Source organism: Ochotona princeps, chromosome 14 (assembly GCF_030435755.1).
Source record: "Ochotona princeps isolate mOchPri1 chromosome 14, mOchPri1.hap1, whole genome shotgun sequence".
NCBI classification, from domain to species: Eukaryota; Metazoa; Chordata; class Mammalia; order Lagomorpha; family Ochotonidae; genus Ochotona; species Ochotona princeps.
In genome coordinates, this window is record NC_080845.1 from 33,388,412 (window position 1) to 33,406,053 (window position 17,642).

General features: G+C 48.3%; 1 pseudogene; it reads right to left on the reverse strand.

The window, feature by feature from the left end:
• Positions 1-16,736: 16,736 nt before the first annotated feature.
• On the reverse strand, positions 16,737-17,099 carry LOC101522780 (DNA-directed RNA polymerase II subunit RPB9-like; annotated as a pseudogene).
• Positions 17,100-17,642: the final 543 nt, after the last annotated feature.

Genomic DNA, 17,642 nt, shown 5'->3' on the forward strand with positions numbered 1-17,642 from the left:
CATGGAATGTGGCTTCAGGCCCTAGACCAAGGCGTCTGTAGAGGGGGGTGGGCCTGGGATGTCTGGGCCGGAGCACCAAAAACCCAAGGAATGTGGCACTTCCGAGGCCATTCACATAGTCCCAGAATGTTGTCAAGGGGTAGACAGCAGGTGGGGGTGTCACAAGGTGTTTGCACAGAACAAGTGTCAGTGTACCGGACAGGGAGCCCTGGAGAACAGCCTGGAAGAAGCTGTTGTGGAGTGCGAGCGAGATCATGCCAGACATGTCTAAGGTTTATTAAGGAGTCTTTATTAACCAAGTTTGGTGATAACATGGTCCACTAGAAATAGCAAATCACAAGTCCATATGGCAATGCAATCAATCATAACCCCAAGAGGAACAAATGGTCATTACCCTGAAGTCCATCCGTTAAGCTGAAGACCCATATTCCAGCTTTCCCAGCAATATGGTATCCTAAGAGACATGCAGCGAATAACCTGGACACCTTTTCAAAGCTGCACATTCACCTTTCCCTGGCTTCTTTGTCCACATTGCACTACTGCTAGGCCTCACCTCTCCTGGAACTCCCAATAGTACACAAATTAGAAATACAAAGCATCTTAGCATTGCCGTCTCCACTGTCTTTCCCAAGCAGTGAACAGAGGGTGAGGAATACAGACACAGGGGCCATGCTTAGGGGATACCTGTCCTCAGAGTCTGTGCTGGCCAAGAATCAGACTGCCAGAGCAACAGAAGCACAAGACTAAGAGTGAACCCCTCCCTATCATGGGCCTTTATTGGGGCTTGTTAGGGAAGTGGTCACACAACAATACAATACCACCCCCTCTCAGGTGATAGGTGAGAGTCACAGGTGGGCAAGAGGGAACACCTAGGTGGTGGGGGCAGGGATTGGCTTCCAAGTTCCTGACCCAGAACTAGCTGCCTACCTCCTTACAAAGCCAGACCCACAGTAGCCAGACCTCTGCCATTTTGTGTCCTACTCACTGTATGAAAGACAAGGATGAAGGTTCAGTTCCTGGCTTCAGCCTGGCCCAGCCCTGGGCATGACAGCCCTTTGGGGAAGAACCAGCAGATGAAAGGTCTATCTCTTCCTCTTTCTATGTCACTCTGTCTTTCAAACAATGTTTTTTAAAAAGAATTTCTGACATAATAACAAATGAGCAGTGAAGATGTGATGCTAAGTGAAATAAGGTGGCATGAAGACACATTGTAACACCAAATAGATGTGAGTCACCCCACAATGGTCCAACTCTTAGAGACAGGAAGGAAAATGGGGGTTTAAAAGGGTCAGAGAGGGTAGAAGGGAATGGGATGTTAGTGTCAAATGAGGACCGGGTTAGCTGAAGACAGGGTCCCTGAAGAAGTTACCTTTAAGATGTTAATTGTGTTTCTAAAAACAGGGTTTTTTTTTTCCTATTTCCGTACTTTTCCTAAAGGGAAGAGAAAACAAAGGAACAGAATCAACATATCAATCCCTGTCCCTTAGCAAGGAAACTGACACACTTTGGTCACTGTCAAAGTTTGTCTTCAGGGTGTCAGTTTATCTTCAGGATGGGGGAAGGCAGCTGCTCATCTCACCTTTTGTTTCAGGGCAAGGCGGTAGAAATTACTGCCCATCATGAATAAGATTTTTCTGTCTTTGAGGTGATTAATATGAACCCCCTCCCTGAGATGGTGCATGAAAGACCCTATCTCTGCCATTTCCTCAGTTTTTTTCTACCTTGGAGCCCCCTCCTGTCACTCAGACAGGAGTTCTCTTTCTTTCCTAAATAAATCATACTTTGCAAACTAGAGTTTGCATGAAAATTCTTCTTTCATGTGAGACAAGGAATGAGGTTGCTGCTGTGTTTTCACGCCAGTCACCCAACAACATGCTACCACGCAGCGTAACAAAAAGAGAAGGTTCTTTGTGGGCAGGTCTTCACCTTGGGTCTTCAGGAGTGGCAGGGGTGGTGGGCAGTGCCAGCATCCACCTGGAGAGTGAGTAGGCTGGCTGTGTGGAACCTGCCACCAGAGCCATGGCAAGTCGTGCCGCACAACATGGCTGCCAAGTCCAATAAAGTACCTGCCCTGAAGGCCTCTCTTTTTCTCCAAGGCACGTGTTGTCCTTTCCTAGGGAGCCAGACCATGGCAAAGCTGTGATGTAGGCACAGCTAACCCTTAGCCAGGTGGGCTCGGATGGAGTCAGGGAAGCCAGGACTCAGCCAGGACCTCAGGGATCCACTTGCAGAGCGTAGAGGTTGAGCCTGGGGCATCTGAAAGTGCAGAAGCTGGAGCTCGAGCCAGATTTTAGCTGGCAGTGAGAATGGGGGAGTCCTCCGGACAGGCTTTGTCCAGATGGAGGAGAGCCCACTCCCAAGTCAGAAAACAGAGCCCGAGTCTAGGCAAGTCCCCTAAGTTTGGAGGGCAGGTGGGACACTCTGGAAAAATGAAACTGTGAGTCAGCCATGGTAAGCAGTGGGCTGTAAAGATGTCCCAGAAGTGGATCTGCACTTCGGTCCCACAAGTCTTAGGAATTTAGCCAAAGGAAACAAAAAACCCAGGATGTAGCAGAGATGCCACCTCCAATGAGGGACTGTGAGAAGTAAAATGAGACGATGCAGATGATGAGGTCCCAAGGCACCTCACTGGGAGTGAAGTGAGTTTGTGTGTATGCATTGGCAAGAAGCCTCTGGGCAGAAGCAAAAGGCAGGATGGCATTTCTATACATGGCAAACAAAGGCATGACTAATTGAGTGCAGACACTGCTTGGCAACTAGGAGCAGAAGCTAGAGCAAACATGTAAGGTGGTTTTTTTCTATCTCTGCACAGACAGGGAGCCAGGCCAAGGGGGCCTCAGAAGAGGTGACAGACCACAGTGCTTTGGGGGATGTCTGAGGCCACTGTGATGAGAAAAAGCAGGCCTGTCTCCTAAGGAAGGGAGCTGGGGGCTTTTTCTCAGGACCCAAAGCCTGTTTCATAGAAGGTAGGATGTGGCAAGGCTATGAGAATGCCTGAGGAAGACGAACAGGGGTCAACTTGGGCCAGGAAGCTTCTAGCAATTCTAGAAAGAGGAAGTCACTGCATTTCTTGCTACTCTTTGCCAAGTGCAATTCAACATTCGGGTCTGTTGCATTTGTGAATTCTAGAAAGAGGAAGTTACTGCATTTCTTGCCAGTCTTTGCCAAGTGCAATTCAACATTCGGGTCTCTGCTATGTTTGTGTAATAAAAAAAAGTAAAGACAATGGACTGGGGAAGGAATATTGGGTCCTGTTTCTCTTGTGGGGGGCAGGGCAGGAAGAATGTGGCCTGAAGTGTTCGATTAGGGCCCCAGAGATGGTGAGGGTGAGGGCGGACCCCATTGCCAGTGGAATTTTGATCTCAAAATCCAGGAGCCCTGGATTCAGCCCAAGGAGGTGCTGACATCTGGATTTTGACATAGACCGGACCAGAGTCTGATGCTGTTGGAGACTCATTTCCGGGCCAGATGTGAATGCTGGACACTTGGCCTTCACTGCTGGAGCTGGTCCCTGCCTGCGAGGCTATGCCAAGCCACAACCAATAAGAGTACATGCCTCCAGTCTTGAATCCTATCTGATGGGGCACTGAGGGCTGTGTGCTTGGCCTTACCCCACCTTGCTCAGTTCCATGGAACTTGGCCAGCTCGAGCTTCCTGTGCTTAGAGGTTTGGCCAGAGCAAGACACCAGAGGCCACTCGACCAGGGTCATTGGCCCTTGGCAGGGCTTTCAGCGTGCTGTCTGCCTGTGTCCTGTTCCTGTGGCCACAAATGACTGTGGTTTTTTTATAATGACAGGATCCTTGAGGACAGTCCAGCTCCCTAGTTCCAGGCAGTGCCACAGACAGGCAGGCCAGTAGGGAAGGAGAGCGAGCACAGGGGCACTCAGTGGATGCCATACCATGGTAATAATTTCTCACCTGGGCTCATGCCCTGTGGGCACACGCAACAACTTCCCTTTGCTCCATGTTTATCACAGTAATCCCAAGCCTGGCTCTGGGAGGTGCCAGGACTTAGGCAAAGTCATACAGAATGTGACCCCTCGACCAGCTCCTAATCCATCCTCACGAGACATGTGCCTACAACCTGGCTGGAGCAGCTGGAAATCACAGGTTGAGAAGGTGTCTTAGCCCAGCCTTAGGATAAGTGCAGCCCAAGTCCAGGGCCAGATGGTCCCTATTCCAAGGCTATCTGGTGCTCAAATTCCCCATGTGGGGCAAGGAGGCCTGAGGTATGAGGAAGAAGAACAAAGTCCCCCACGGGCCAGAACCCTGTGTGGATCCAGAGATTTAGGGCCTACCTCTGGAAGAAACACTCCAGATAGCAATAGGTGCCTGATTCCTCCTGGACTGACCTCTGCCCTGGGCCAGAACTGGGAGCCCAGGAGGGCTCAGGCATTTGTTCCAGGGCTACAGGGACCCAGAAGGGGCAGCTGGAGAGATGGGCATCTCCCCTGACGCCTGGGCCCCTGCTCAGCACCCTTCTTGACAATGGAGAGGAATCTGCTGAAGCAAGGGCTGCACAAAGCTGGCTGCTAGCGTTAGCTTCAAATAATGCAATCTGTTTTCTTGTGTGTTTTGCTCCAGAGAGACACTGACCTTGCTGCAAAGAGTCTGTGGAATGGGGACAGGAGAACTGCAGGTGGAGGCAGGAGAAACCTCTCCCATAGACAAGCTAGCTGCTGGGCAAGGTGTCTCTGACTCCAGCCGGTGCCAGGCCTACCAGTTCCAGCTGCTTTGCTCTCCCCCAGCTTGGGCTTGCCTGCTGGCACCTCACTGGCTCCACACCTCTCTGCCTCCACACCCATCCTCCTGACAGGGACCTGCCCTGTCTTGCAGGTTCACTGCCCATGATCTCTGGGAACCTCTCCCAGGGTTTCTGCCAGGTTCTTCCCAGGCTCCGTTTAGCCCTGAGGTGAGGACAGACATTTGCCTGATGCTGGGGATACCTCACTTTACAGGGGTTCTGGCAGGCAGCAGGGGAAGCCCTGACCGGGAAGCCCTGGCCTAGGAGGCCAGGGCTCACTTTCACGTGACGTTGGCTAGTTCGTCTTTCTCCCATTTCCATGTAGATGTTGGGTGGGGAGGCCATAAGGATCCTTCAGAACTGCCAGCATGTGGTTCTAAGAGAACTCATCCAGGGTATTTTTATTTTTTGACCCCTAATGTCTCTGGCTTGCAGGACCCTGGCCTCCCCCTAGGCCTCCAGGTCAGAAATAAAGGTTCATGTTGTCCATTCCTAAAACCAGGGAAAGGAAAATGGAAGGAAAAATCTGGGAAGTTCCAAGGGTCTCCCAAGGGCATGGGCCTGAGTTCAAATGGAATAAGATCATTGCTGTAATTTTCCTGGAAGGTCTTGTTATTTCTATGTGTTCAGCCTGCCTCACCCACTGGACCAGAACTGAAAAGAAAAGAAAAAAAGGGTCAGCTTGCAAAGTGAAGTACTGAGCTTGTTCATGGGTCTCTGGGGGTCACTTCCCGATGCACTCAGCACCAACCAGCCTCTCCAGGTGTGTGTACCTGAGTGGGAGGGTCAACCCCTGGCCCGAGCTCCATGGCCCGGGCACAAGCGGAAGACCTCTTTTCCGAGATGTGGTGTTCAGGTATGAGCTGCACTCCAGGGCCGTCGTCCAAGTCCAGTCTGCTTTCTCGGAAGGCAGTAATCTCGGCAATGGCTATTGTTTTACTATAGACACTCCTAGCATTTTCTGGGTCATAAAGGACTTCCATATCTTGAAGAGTTGTTCCTTACAACAGCTATGGGAGGTAATAGACTGCGTGGGCAAAGTGTGAAAGTGTATGACCTTTAGAGTCAGATATGTTTGCTTTTTTTTTTTTTGCGTTCTGGTGGCATTTTTTTTTAACATTTTTTTAAATTACATTGCGTTATGTGACACAGTTTTATAGGTACTGGGATTCCTCCCACCCCTCCCCAAACCCTCCCCCCATGGTGGATTCCTCCACCTTGCTGCATTACCACAGTTCAAGTTCAGTTGAGATATGTTTGAGTTTTAAGGCCTGCTTTTATCACCAGCCATTATGAGATTAGGAGAAAATTACTTCCAGAGCCACTTATATGATTCCAGGGCCACTTATGGAAACGGCTGCTCCTTTATGCACTATTCTGCAATGTTACCTTTGCCCTGAATCAAATGTCCACATCTATAAGGCTGTATTTCACTCTGCGTTCTGTTTATTGATATACTTCTCTGTGCCATCACCATGCCATGTTAATTAGTGTAACTTCTTAATTAATGCTGGCCTTTTTAGGGGGTGTCTTGGTGCTTGGATTTCTATCGTAAGTTTACAGGATGCTTCTGGGGAGCTACCTTAAGCTCTACCAGCATGATTCCACTTGCTGGCATTGTGATTGGAATGATGTTGAGTGAAATACTCTGGGAAGACTTGAATCTTTGAAACAGGGAGTCTTCCGGCCCAACGCTGTGGCGTAGCGGTTAAAGTCCTTGCCTTGAGCATGTTGGAATCCCATATGGGTGCTGGTTCTAATCCCGGCAGCCCTGCTTCCCATCTGGCTCCCTGCTTGTGGCCTGGGAAAGCAGTGGAGGATGGCCCAAAACCTTGGGACCCTGCACCCACGTGGAAGACCTGGAAGAAGTTCCTGACTGCTGGCTTTGGATTGGCGCAGCATCAACCGTTGCGGTCACTTGGGAAGTGAATCATCGGATGGAAGATCTTCCTCTCTGTCTTTCCTCCTCTCTGTATATCTGACTTTGCAATAAATAAATAAATAAATTTTATATTAAAAAAAAGGAGTATACTACTGTAATAATGCGGGTGAAATCAGTGTGTAGGAGTAGACTTGGGGAGGAGGGAGGCAAATCCCAGAGCCTATGGAACTGTATCATAAACTAAAAAAATAAATTTAAATTCTTTATTTAAAAAATACTCATATATTTATATGAAAAGTAAAGAAGCTAACTATAAAGTATAGGGGTAAATAGAGAAGTGATTATGTCTTGAAAAAAGTTGGGAAGTCTTGTCTTCTAGAGATCATTTTTAAGCTGATTGTTGGAAGAATTAGGGACTTGCCAGATGGAAAAGTCCAAGCAGAATGTAACACAAAGTGAAAAGGCCAAAATCTAGAAATGACAGAGTGTGTTCCTAGTTTGTTTGTTTGTTTGATTGTACTGCCTTTGTTTCAGGAAGAATTTAAGGTAATTTATGTTCCAGTCTTTTCATACTAGAGTGGTTAGAGATGAGACTCAAAGATGGCAGGAAGTATATTATCAAGAGTTTTGTAATTGATGCTTGAATATGAATTTTATATAATGGAAAACAAACCCAAGAGGACTGATAATCAGATTTGTTGTGGATTTTCTGTATATTGAATGAATGAGGATAGAAATTGAAGATTAATATGTACATTTACATGATTTCATTTTGGTAAAAGGCAAAAGTGCATTCATGTGTATTTATATATACTTGTATATACAAAGGAAAATGTTTCAAAGGATATACTTTAACTTGTTCACAATGATAACCTCTGGGGAATGGGATTAGAGGGAAGGGGATTTATGTGGCTGTCTGTATACTGGGTGGGATATTGTGCTTTTGTTTCTGTATTTGAATTTTTAATAAATATGTATTATTTATAATAATAATAATAATAATAATAATAATAATAATAAAGAAAAGTAAAGTGATAGAGAGGGACAGAGAGAAGGGAGAAAAAAAGAGAAGACAGAGAGAGAGATCTTTCACCCACTGTTTCACTCCCCAAATGGTCACAACAGCCAGGCTTAAGCCAAGCCAGGAGCCAGAAACCCCAAACAGGTCTCCAATCTTGGTGGTAGGAACTCAAAGTACAAATAAAGCAAATATTTAAAAATCTGATTAGAAACTAATGAAATGGAATTAAATCAACTGAAATGATGAAAACCAAACCCTGCACAATAGCCCAATGGCTAAATCCTCACCTTCCACACAACAGGATCCCATATGGCCATCAGTTTGTGTCCCAGCTGCTCCACTTCCCACCCAGTTCCCTGCTTATGGCCTAGGAAAGCAATGAAGGATGGATCAGGTCCTTTGGCACCTGCATCTATGTGGGAGACCCAGAAGAAACTCTTAATTTCTGGATTCGGATCTTAAGCAACACAGAGAAAGAGGGAGAGGCAGAGTGAGAAGAGAAAGAGACCTTCCATCTACTGTTCACTTCCCAAAGGGCCACCACAGTGTAGGTCAAACCAAAATCAGGAACCCAGAACTCCATCCAGGTCTCCCACCTGGATGGCAGGAGCCCAAGAATTGGACCAGTATGTACTGCCTTCTAAAGTGCATTGGAAGTGAAGTAGCTGTGACTGCAATCAGCACTCTGACAGAGGATGATGTTGCTGCAAGTGCCAACTTAACCTGCCGGTCTCTGGAGGTCCCTGAAGGCAACACCTTCTAGGATTTTGGCTATGAAGGAAAGCAGGGGAAACAACAAAGACAAAGACGGTGGTGCAGGAAGAATTTTAAGAGGGAGCTATACCAGAAGAGTTTTGTATGCTAATGGGAATGCTATTTCCCACCCTCATGAGAGATGTATTTCTCACAGTGAATTAACATGTTAGCTTCCTGTGTCTGCCTCATAGTTGTGTTTTAATTAGATGAGTCAGAGTTAGTGAGCCCAGCTCTAGCTTGCCTTTTGTATCACATCCACAGTCACTTTCTTTCTTTTCTGCTTTCCCTCCTCCCTCATCCTTGGCGTTAGACCCTTAGCTGAGCTGATGCTCCTGCCTGGCCACCTTGACATCAAGACCACTCATCTCCAGCCGCTTCTATGCAAAGCTGCCAAAGCTTTTGCTATTTATTGGGTCCTTGGAGCTCTAAGGTGGACATCAAAACATGTCACTCTCCCATTCAGTGCCATCTCAGGACCTCTCATTTTCCTGTGGCTAAAGCCTTGGTTTTGAACGTGTGCCTTTAGCCTCACCCCTCTCATTCTGATGCCCTGCTTGAGTTAAGGGAGCTGGTACCGGATGTCAGAGTTTGTCTTCTGCAGCTGGCCCCCTGTACTCATGCCTGGCCAGCATCTGTGTCACTTGGCTGAGAGTCGCTGGGTCAGCATGTGAGCCAGAACTCCAGTTCCAGGGAGACAAAGATGGGCACAGACATCCTGGACTGCTTGTGTGAGGGCTGGGCTGGGCCAAGGCTTTTGTTTCCAACTTGGGAAAGGCTTCAAGTTTCTGTCCTTTTTTTCTAAGAACTGTGGGTATGCCACGTGGGCATTACATTGGCCAGAATCAACAAGAAAAACAATACCAGGAGAAAATTCTTGCTCCCTTAAGTCGCAGGAATGCGGGGTATATGTGTCTGTGTTTCTCCATGTGCCACATGATCACGTGTGTCGCTACACGTGTGTTTCATGCCTGGAAACGTGCATGTCCCTGTGTGTGTCCACCGTGCTGTATGCTGGGAGGCTGTCGAGGGAAGGGCCATACTGGATCCCATGTCTATGATTTTGCATGTCCCTGTGTATGTGTGTGTGTGTGTCTGTGTTCTGCACTCGGGTGTAGCTGTCATACCTGCATAACTTTCTAATTACAGTTTGCCTAAGCAAGGCCCCCCAGAATCCCTGATCTGCTCTGCTCTGTTTCCCCTTTAGTCCACTCCCATCAGCGAGGGCTGAACTCACAAGTCTCTCCCTTTATAAGATTTATTTTTATTGGAAAGGCGGAGATGCAGAGAGGAGAGTCAGAGATTTTCCATCCACTGCTTCACTCCTCAAAAAGCCAAAGCCAGGGCTGAGCTGACCCTAAGCCAGGAGCTAGGAGCTTCCTCCAGGTCTCCCATATGGGTGTAGGGGCCCAAGGCTTTGGGCCATCCCCCACTGTTTACCAGGCCACCAGCAGGGAGCTCAATGGGAAGTATAGCAACTTTGAGACAAACTGGTACTCAGTGGCATGTCAGTGCTGCAGGACAGAGGATTAACCTGTCACACCACTATACCACCCTCCCATTCACAAGTCTCCAAATCCAACAGTTCCTGCCCTGGCACCCCTTTGAGCCCTCCAGTGCTCACGATTAAGCCTGTCTTCCGTCTCACTGAAGCCTTTAGCCTTTTGGGACTCCCCCAGCCCTTTTAGCCTTGCCCTGCAGGTGTATTGCTTCAGCAGGTATTTCCTCAGCACCCTCTCTGTCCTAGCTTCCTCAACCTCCCATAACCCCAGCTAGTGTAGTTGGGACCAGTCTCACCTGGAGCATGCAGGTTCCTAACTCCTTTGGTGCCGTCAAGGCCCAGGAAGTTGTAGGAAAGCAGTCCAGGGAATGAGGGCAGAGACATCATTTGAAAGGACGACAGAGGGAAATCTCGGTGGGGAAAGCACAGGAAGTTGCTGGGGCTTGGAGTGGCCTGACCTGGCAGCTTCAGTTTGCACAGATCCCAGTTCAAAGGTGTGCTAGGAGAAGCCTCTGAAAACCACAAGTACGGACAAGTCATGCTCTGGGAAAATGACTTCCCATCCAAGACCTGGCCTTGTGGGAGGACTCTTTCCTGCATGAATCAAGGAGCTGTTGGTCCCACACTCCCTCGTGGTTTTGTGTCACAGAGGCTGAACAGGCCGGTGGGACACACAGGGATTAGGACAAAGTAAAGGACCACAGCAAGGGCAGTCGGCTGCCACCAGGTGGTACCTGAGCAGCATGCAAACCCAGCCACAACAGCAGCATCACACTAGAGAGGAGACTGTTCCCTCATTCCAAAAATGATCAGTGTAGACATTGTTCTGACTTTACAATGTTTATTTACTTACTGTGTTAAGGAACATAAATAGTGGCTGGCATTGTGACATAGTGTGTAAAGCTGCCCCCTGTGACGCTGGCATCCCATGGTCCCCTGCCACCATGTGGAGATCTGGATAAATCTCTTAGCTCCTGGCTTCCACTTGGCTTACCTGGCCATTGTGACTACTTGGGGGAGCAATTTGAACAGCTCCCTCTGCTTTCTATTTATCTGTAGTCATTTGAAAGAGAAACATAAGGAGACAACAATAGAGAGACAGAACTACAGGGCTAGCATCTTGGCATAGTAGGTTATGGTACCACCTATAATAACAGCATCTCTTGTTGAAATGTAGGTTTGAGTCCTGAATGTCACACTTCTGCGATCCAGCTCACTGCTATTGTGCCTGGGAAGACAGCAAATGATGGCCTTTGTGCTTGGGCCACTGACATCCTCATGGAAGATCTGGATGATGTACTGGACTCTTGAGGCTTTGGTACCGGCTATTGTGGTCATTTGGGGAGTGAATCAGTGGATGGAAGATTGCTCTGTGTCGTTCTGCTCTCTGCCTTTCAGATAAGTAAACAAATAAAAAGGTAATAAAAGAGCTCCTGGGCCCAGCACGGTGGCCCAGCAGCTAAAATCCTCACCTTGAAAGCACCAGGATCCCATATGGTCAAATCTTAACCACTCTCAGTACTGTTACGGTGTGAGAAGTGATTCCAACATTCCATCTTGCACCCTACCCGCTTCCTGCATCTCTTTTCCCACAGCTGGCAGAAATTCGCGCTGCAGAAATTCGTGCTGTTCCGGCTATCCACCAATCAGCTGTAACCTGGCGCCTTATCTCTCATGGCCCCTCCCCTATTCCACACCCACCTACCTGTGGCTCAGATAATCTGTCACCAGTTTCTGTGGCCTACACACGACCCACACAGCCCCTCCCTTCTCCTTCCCTCTCTCTCTCTTCCCTTCCCCTCTCCTATCTCTCCCCATCCATCCTATCCCTTTCCCTTGCCCTGGCAGCCTCCACCCTGCCACCATGGCAGGAGGCGTATCCCTTCCTCTTTCCCCCATCCCCCCCTCCCCCGTTCCTACGCCATTGGAATAAAAGGACCTCCTAATATCATATCTGGTGTTTCGGCTCGCCTTAAACTAATCGTGAAAAGAGCAATTGGCTGCAGGAATTAGCTATGCTCAATAACGTAAGAAGTTTAGGAACTTTAAGTGCATTTAAAACCTAACATATGGGCCCCGGCTTGATAGTATTGCAGAGTGGTTTAAGTCCTCACCTTGCACGCGCAGGGATCCCATATGGTCTCCGCTTCTAATCCCAGCAGTTCCACTTCCCATCCAGCTCCCTGCTTGTTACGTGGGAAAGCAGTCGAGGACGGCCCAAAGCCTTGGGACCCTGCACCCATGTGGGAGACCTGGAAGAAGTTCCTGGCTCCTAGCTTGGGATAGGTTCAGCTCCAGCCATTGCGGTCACTTGGGGAGTGAACCATCGGATGGAAGATCTTCCTCTCTGTTTCTCCTCCTCTCTGTATATCTGCCTTTCAAATAAATAAATAAATAAATCTTAAAAAAAAAAATACGGTCTCCCCAGTGGGATGTGTGTTGCACAAGCTCTTTTGGAAGCAAAAAATAGAAACTTCCACAAGCTACTTCAAAGAAAAGAAGGGTGACTGGAAGATGGAAGTGGGACTAAAAGAAAGGTGGAAGCTGTGGCAGGCAAAGAATGGGCACCACGGGGGCCTGGAAATGGAGGCACACAGGTCTCCCCCACATCCACAGCACCTAGGGCATCTGCTCACACTGTGAGCTCAGTACTCTCTCTTGGCTAAAGCCTTTTCTTGCTTTCACGTGAACTCGCTTCATGGCGCCTGAGCTTTCCCCGGAGGGCCCTTCCCCTGTTGCTCTTTCATCTCCCCACATTTTTTTAAGGGTAATAATTCGGAGGCAGAAAGAAAAATGGGCTGCCTTCCCTTGTCTTGGAGCCAACTTACGTTGCAAGCTGCTGGTCCGTCTTTGGTTCTGTCTGCTCCTGGGCCCCACGTCTACCTGCAGCGCCATCAGTTAGGACTGGCGTGGGGACTGGAGTCACGGTATAAAACACGGTCATCTGGAGGGCGGGTGGGGATTTAGCGACAGGACTCTGACCCTGCTTCTGGGATAGGCCTGGGCAGCTCAGTCCATTCAAGCAGGGTGTCCTCAGATGAGAACTATCCTCTGTGTTCCCAATTGGTTTTGTTCCCTTCCTCTTCTTTCGCCCTCTGCTTCCCCCCAGCTCTGTGTGCCTGGGTGCCTTCCTCCCCCTTGTCCCATGGAGACAACACTTGCAGCCAGTATTCAGAGAAGAGAAGCGACAGCCGTCAGAAGAACTGGACTTTTACACTCCTGGGGTTCATTCACGTGCCACTCCCATGCTCCTCCCGATTTTGTTGTCTGTGTGACGGGACTCCACCTGCTCCATATCCAGGAATGCCATTGTATTTGCAGTCGCAGGGAAGTGGTGCCTCCGAAGTCTCACCTAGGTATTCTGGCCAAGTGTGATGATTCCATTTCTTTTTCTGGCAATGGCTCTGGGCCAACATGTCAGCTGCGGGCAGTGCAAATGAGATCTCCAAGCCAGGTGCAGCCCAGAGCAAGGATCAGATTGCGTGATTGATATATATATATATATATATATATATATATATATATATATATATATCCCTCTAGGCTTTGCCTTCTAATCATGTTAGGTTAAACTGGTCTAGTTTAGCAAGAAGTAAAGCCAACCTTTCACCCTGTTCGTGTACTCAGATATGGGTCCTACCTTCTTTTGCCACCCTCCCCGCCCCTGACTCCAAGATTAAGGCTGTCTCGTTACCCTCCGACTCTGACACCTCTCAGACACCTAGAGGCCATGAATACAGTGCCAGCTTTTCTGTGACTGTGCTGCCCTCTGCTGGATTAAGGAGGTGGACTGCAAACACAGTGACTTTCGGGGAAAGGAACTTTCTGGAAAGGAATGGTGATGTGGCGCCTGGATGGTCTTTGGGTCACTCTAGTCTGCTTGTTCACTGGAAATCAGGTCCAGGAGGTTGTGACACAGCCACTGAGTATGGGGTGGAAAGATTCCTGGTGATTTCAATTGCTTAGTTTAGAAGTTAGAAGCTGTCTGTGTGCCGTATGTGGACCAAGACATTTAGGACCACAACAAAGTTTCTAGACAAAGTCATCGATCTTGAGTGATTGGCAAAGTTGATCAGTTTGCTAACAAGGGATTAGTAAGATGACAAAGGTTTACTTGTTGGGGTGTGGAAAGAGCATGTGCAGTTGGGATGCATATTTATTTAAAGCAACTAATTTAGGGAATAAATAAAGCCATGCCTAACTTGGTACAAGATTGCAGTTTCCTTATTTATGGTAGCAAAACTTCATGTCAGCGTGGGTGTTGTGGCATTTGCTGTGCTGGCATTCCATAGATGCAGTGCTGGTTGGAATCCCAACTGCTCCACTTTCAATTCAGATTCTTTTCACTAAAGTACGCCCGTGAAGCAGAAGCGGATGGCCCAAGCATTAGAATCCCTGCATTCATGTGGAAGATCAGGGTGGAGTTCCAGGCTCCTGGCTTTGATCTGGCCCAGCCCTGGCTCTTGTGACCATTTGGGGAGTGAACAAGCAGATGGAAGATCTATCACTCTGCATTTCAAAATAAATATACAGGGGCAGGCACTATAGTGTAGCAAATTAAGCCTTGACTACAGTGCTGGTATCTCTGTATGGGCACTGGTTTGAGCCCTGATTGATCTTTTTTTTTTTTTTTTTTTTAAGGATTTTATTATTATTGGAAAGCCGGAAATACAGAGAGGAGGAGAGACAGAGAGGAAGATCTTCCATCCGATGTTTCACTCCCCAAGTGAGCCGCAACGGGCTGGTTCGCGCCAATCCGATGCGGGGACCAGGAACCACTTCCGGGTCTTCCACGCGGGTGCAGGGTCCCAAAGCTTTGGGCCGTCCTCGACTGCTTTCCCAGGCCACAAGCAGGGAGCTGGATGGGAAGTGGAGCTGCCGGGATTAGAACCGGCGCCCATATGGGATCCCAGGGCGTTCAAGGCGAGGACTTTAGCCACTAGGCCACGCCGCCGGGCCCAATCTTTCTTTTTTTAAAGATTTATTTATTTTTACTAGGATGACAGTTTTACAGAGAGAAAGGGATACAGAGAGATATATCTTTCATCTCCTGGTTCACTCCCCAAGTGGCTGCAATGGCCAGAGCTGAGCCGATCTGAAGCCAGGAGCTGCCTCTGGATCTTCCATGCAGGTGCAGGGTCCCAAGGCTTTAGGCCATCTTCTATTGCTTTCCCAGGCCACAAGCAGGGAGTTGGATGGGAAGTGGAGTAGCCAGGACCAGAATTGGTGCCCAAATGGGATCTTGATGTGTGCAAGGCAAGTATTTAGCCATTGAGCTATTGTGCCAGGTCCTTGATCCACTTTAGATCCACTTTTCATCCAGCTCCCTGCTTATGGCCTAGGGAAGCAGCAGCAGAAGATGGCTCAAGTCTGTGGAATCCTGCACCCACTTGGAAGACTCAGAAGAAGCTCTAAGCTCCTAGAATCTGAATAGCCTGGCCCTAGCCACGTGGCCATTTCGGGAGTGAACCAGAGGCTGGAAGACTTCTTTTTTTCATTCCCTCTAACTTTTTCAAATAAATAATGTTTTTCTAAAACAAACAAACAAACAAAAAGCAATTTTAATGCAGCTGATGCTAAGCCTCTACCTGCAGTGCCAACATTTCATATGGCACTGGTTCATATGGTGGCTGTTCCACTTCTGATCTACTTCCCTCCTTATGGCTTGGAAACCAGCAAAGGAAGACTCAAGTCTTTGGTCCCCTGTATCCATGTGGGAGACTCAGAGGAAACGCCTGGCTTCTGGCTTTGGACTGGCTCAGCTCTGGTCTTTGTAGGCATTTGGGAAATGAACTGATGAATCGAAGATCAATCTTTCTTTCTCTCAATTCTGCTTTTCAAATAACAATAAAATAAATATTTTAAAAACTATTTTAAAAGGAATTTCAATCATACAGAAAAGTAGAGAACAAAGTGTTAGTCCAAATTCCAATCCTCAGATAACACAAATCTAAATTGTCCTTATGTATACACAGAAATAGATTAGATGGGTATCCTTCCAAAGCCACAAATCGCTTGTAACATCTGCCAGCTGAATTCCACAATAAAACATATTAACATTTCCTCATATGACCCTTCACAGTAAGAAGCAAAAGATTACATAGAGCCTCCCTCAAGTTCAGTGAAGACTGCTGTGTGAAGACAAAACGCCTTTGACTTCTCACAGTTTTCTATTTACTTAAATGTGCAGTGATCAGATTGACAAGTCATCTTCCATCTGTTGGTTCCCCCCTCAAATGCCCGTGATAAAGCCAGGATCCTGGCACTCAGTTCAGGCCACCCATGCTGGTGCAAGGGACCCAAGTATTTTGTATTTATTTTCCCAGTTTTTCAGATTTCAGAATTGCAGGTAGCCATCTGTGGATCTGGAGGCCAGCATTGTGGCTGGTAAAAGTGGTAGATGCAACCTTCTACGCTGGCATCCCATATGGCTGCTGCCTCCTATCCCAGCTGTTCCACTTCCAATCCAGCCCCCTCCACATGGGAGTTGGGGATATCGGTCCTGGTTCCTGCCTGGCCTAGCCCCGGCCGATTCAACCATTAGAGTAGTGAACCAACAGGTAGAAGAACTGTCTCTCCCTCTTGCTTGGTGTCTCTCCTCTCCATAACTCTGCCTTTCAAATAAAGAAATACAACTTTAAAAGAAGTGGATCTGTGTGTTCATACAACAGGATCATATAATATATAACATTTTATAGAGAAAAGTTATTTAATTATATCTGCAATTAATTAAAAAGGGGAAGTAGACCAAAAGAACGGTTTAACTTCCCATTAATATTTATCACGATGTTTTATTACTATCTGTTATAAAGGCTGGCATGCTGGGCGGGGACAGTCACTGCGTCCAGCGGGGGCCACAGTGAGGGGGGGACCTTTTGGCGCCCTCGGCCCAAGCATTGTGGGACTGGAAGAACACTGCCTCCTTGTGGCCTCGCTTAAGGCACGGGTGGTCCTTGGGTTGTGGCAGCATGGGGTCCTGCAACAAGTCTGTGATGATCTGGGTCAGCTTGTCCACCTCTGCGTGATCTTTTTGACAAAAACACACCTGTTGTCGACCTCCTGCTGGTAGCTGTAGTTCCAGCACGCCTTGAGCAGAAAGTGATTCTCCTTCTCTTCTTTGGGGTACAGCATGTTGTTAACATTCCTGGGAGAAGTGGATTCCCACGAAGCATGGCTCTAGGGCTCCAGGGCCATGCATGGTCCCTCTGCCCATCCCTCCGAGCTGCTCTACTGTCCGCGGGAAGGGTCAGGCTTGGACACTCCATCAAAGGAGGAGGCGGAGCCGCGCACACCTGTTGGTGCCCCTGGGGTAGGTCCCTTGGTTCTGGAGCATAGAGTCACTGCTTCATTGTGTACCTAACCTTGGGTAACTGCTTCCGATTTCTCCTGCCAGTCTCTCCTCAACCTCTGTCCTCCCCAGGAGAGGTTATTTTCCTACAGATGTGTCTGAGGACAGTTGGGCCAGGCGTGGTGGCCTAGCGGCTAAAGTCCTCTCCTTGCACGTGCCAGGTTCCCATATGGGCGCCAGTTCTTCCATCCAGCTCCCTGCTTGTGACCTGGGAAAGCAGTTGAAGACGGCCCAAAGCCTTGGGATCCTGCACCCATGTGGGTGACCCTGGGGGAGGTTCCTGGCTCTGGCTTCAGATTGACTCAGCTCTGGCCAGGTTGTGGCTGCCTGGGGAGTGAATCATTGGATGGAAGATCTTCCTCTCTGTCTCTCCTCCTCTCTGTATATCTGACT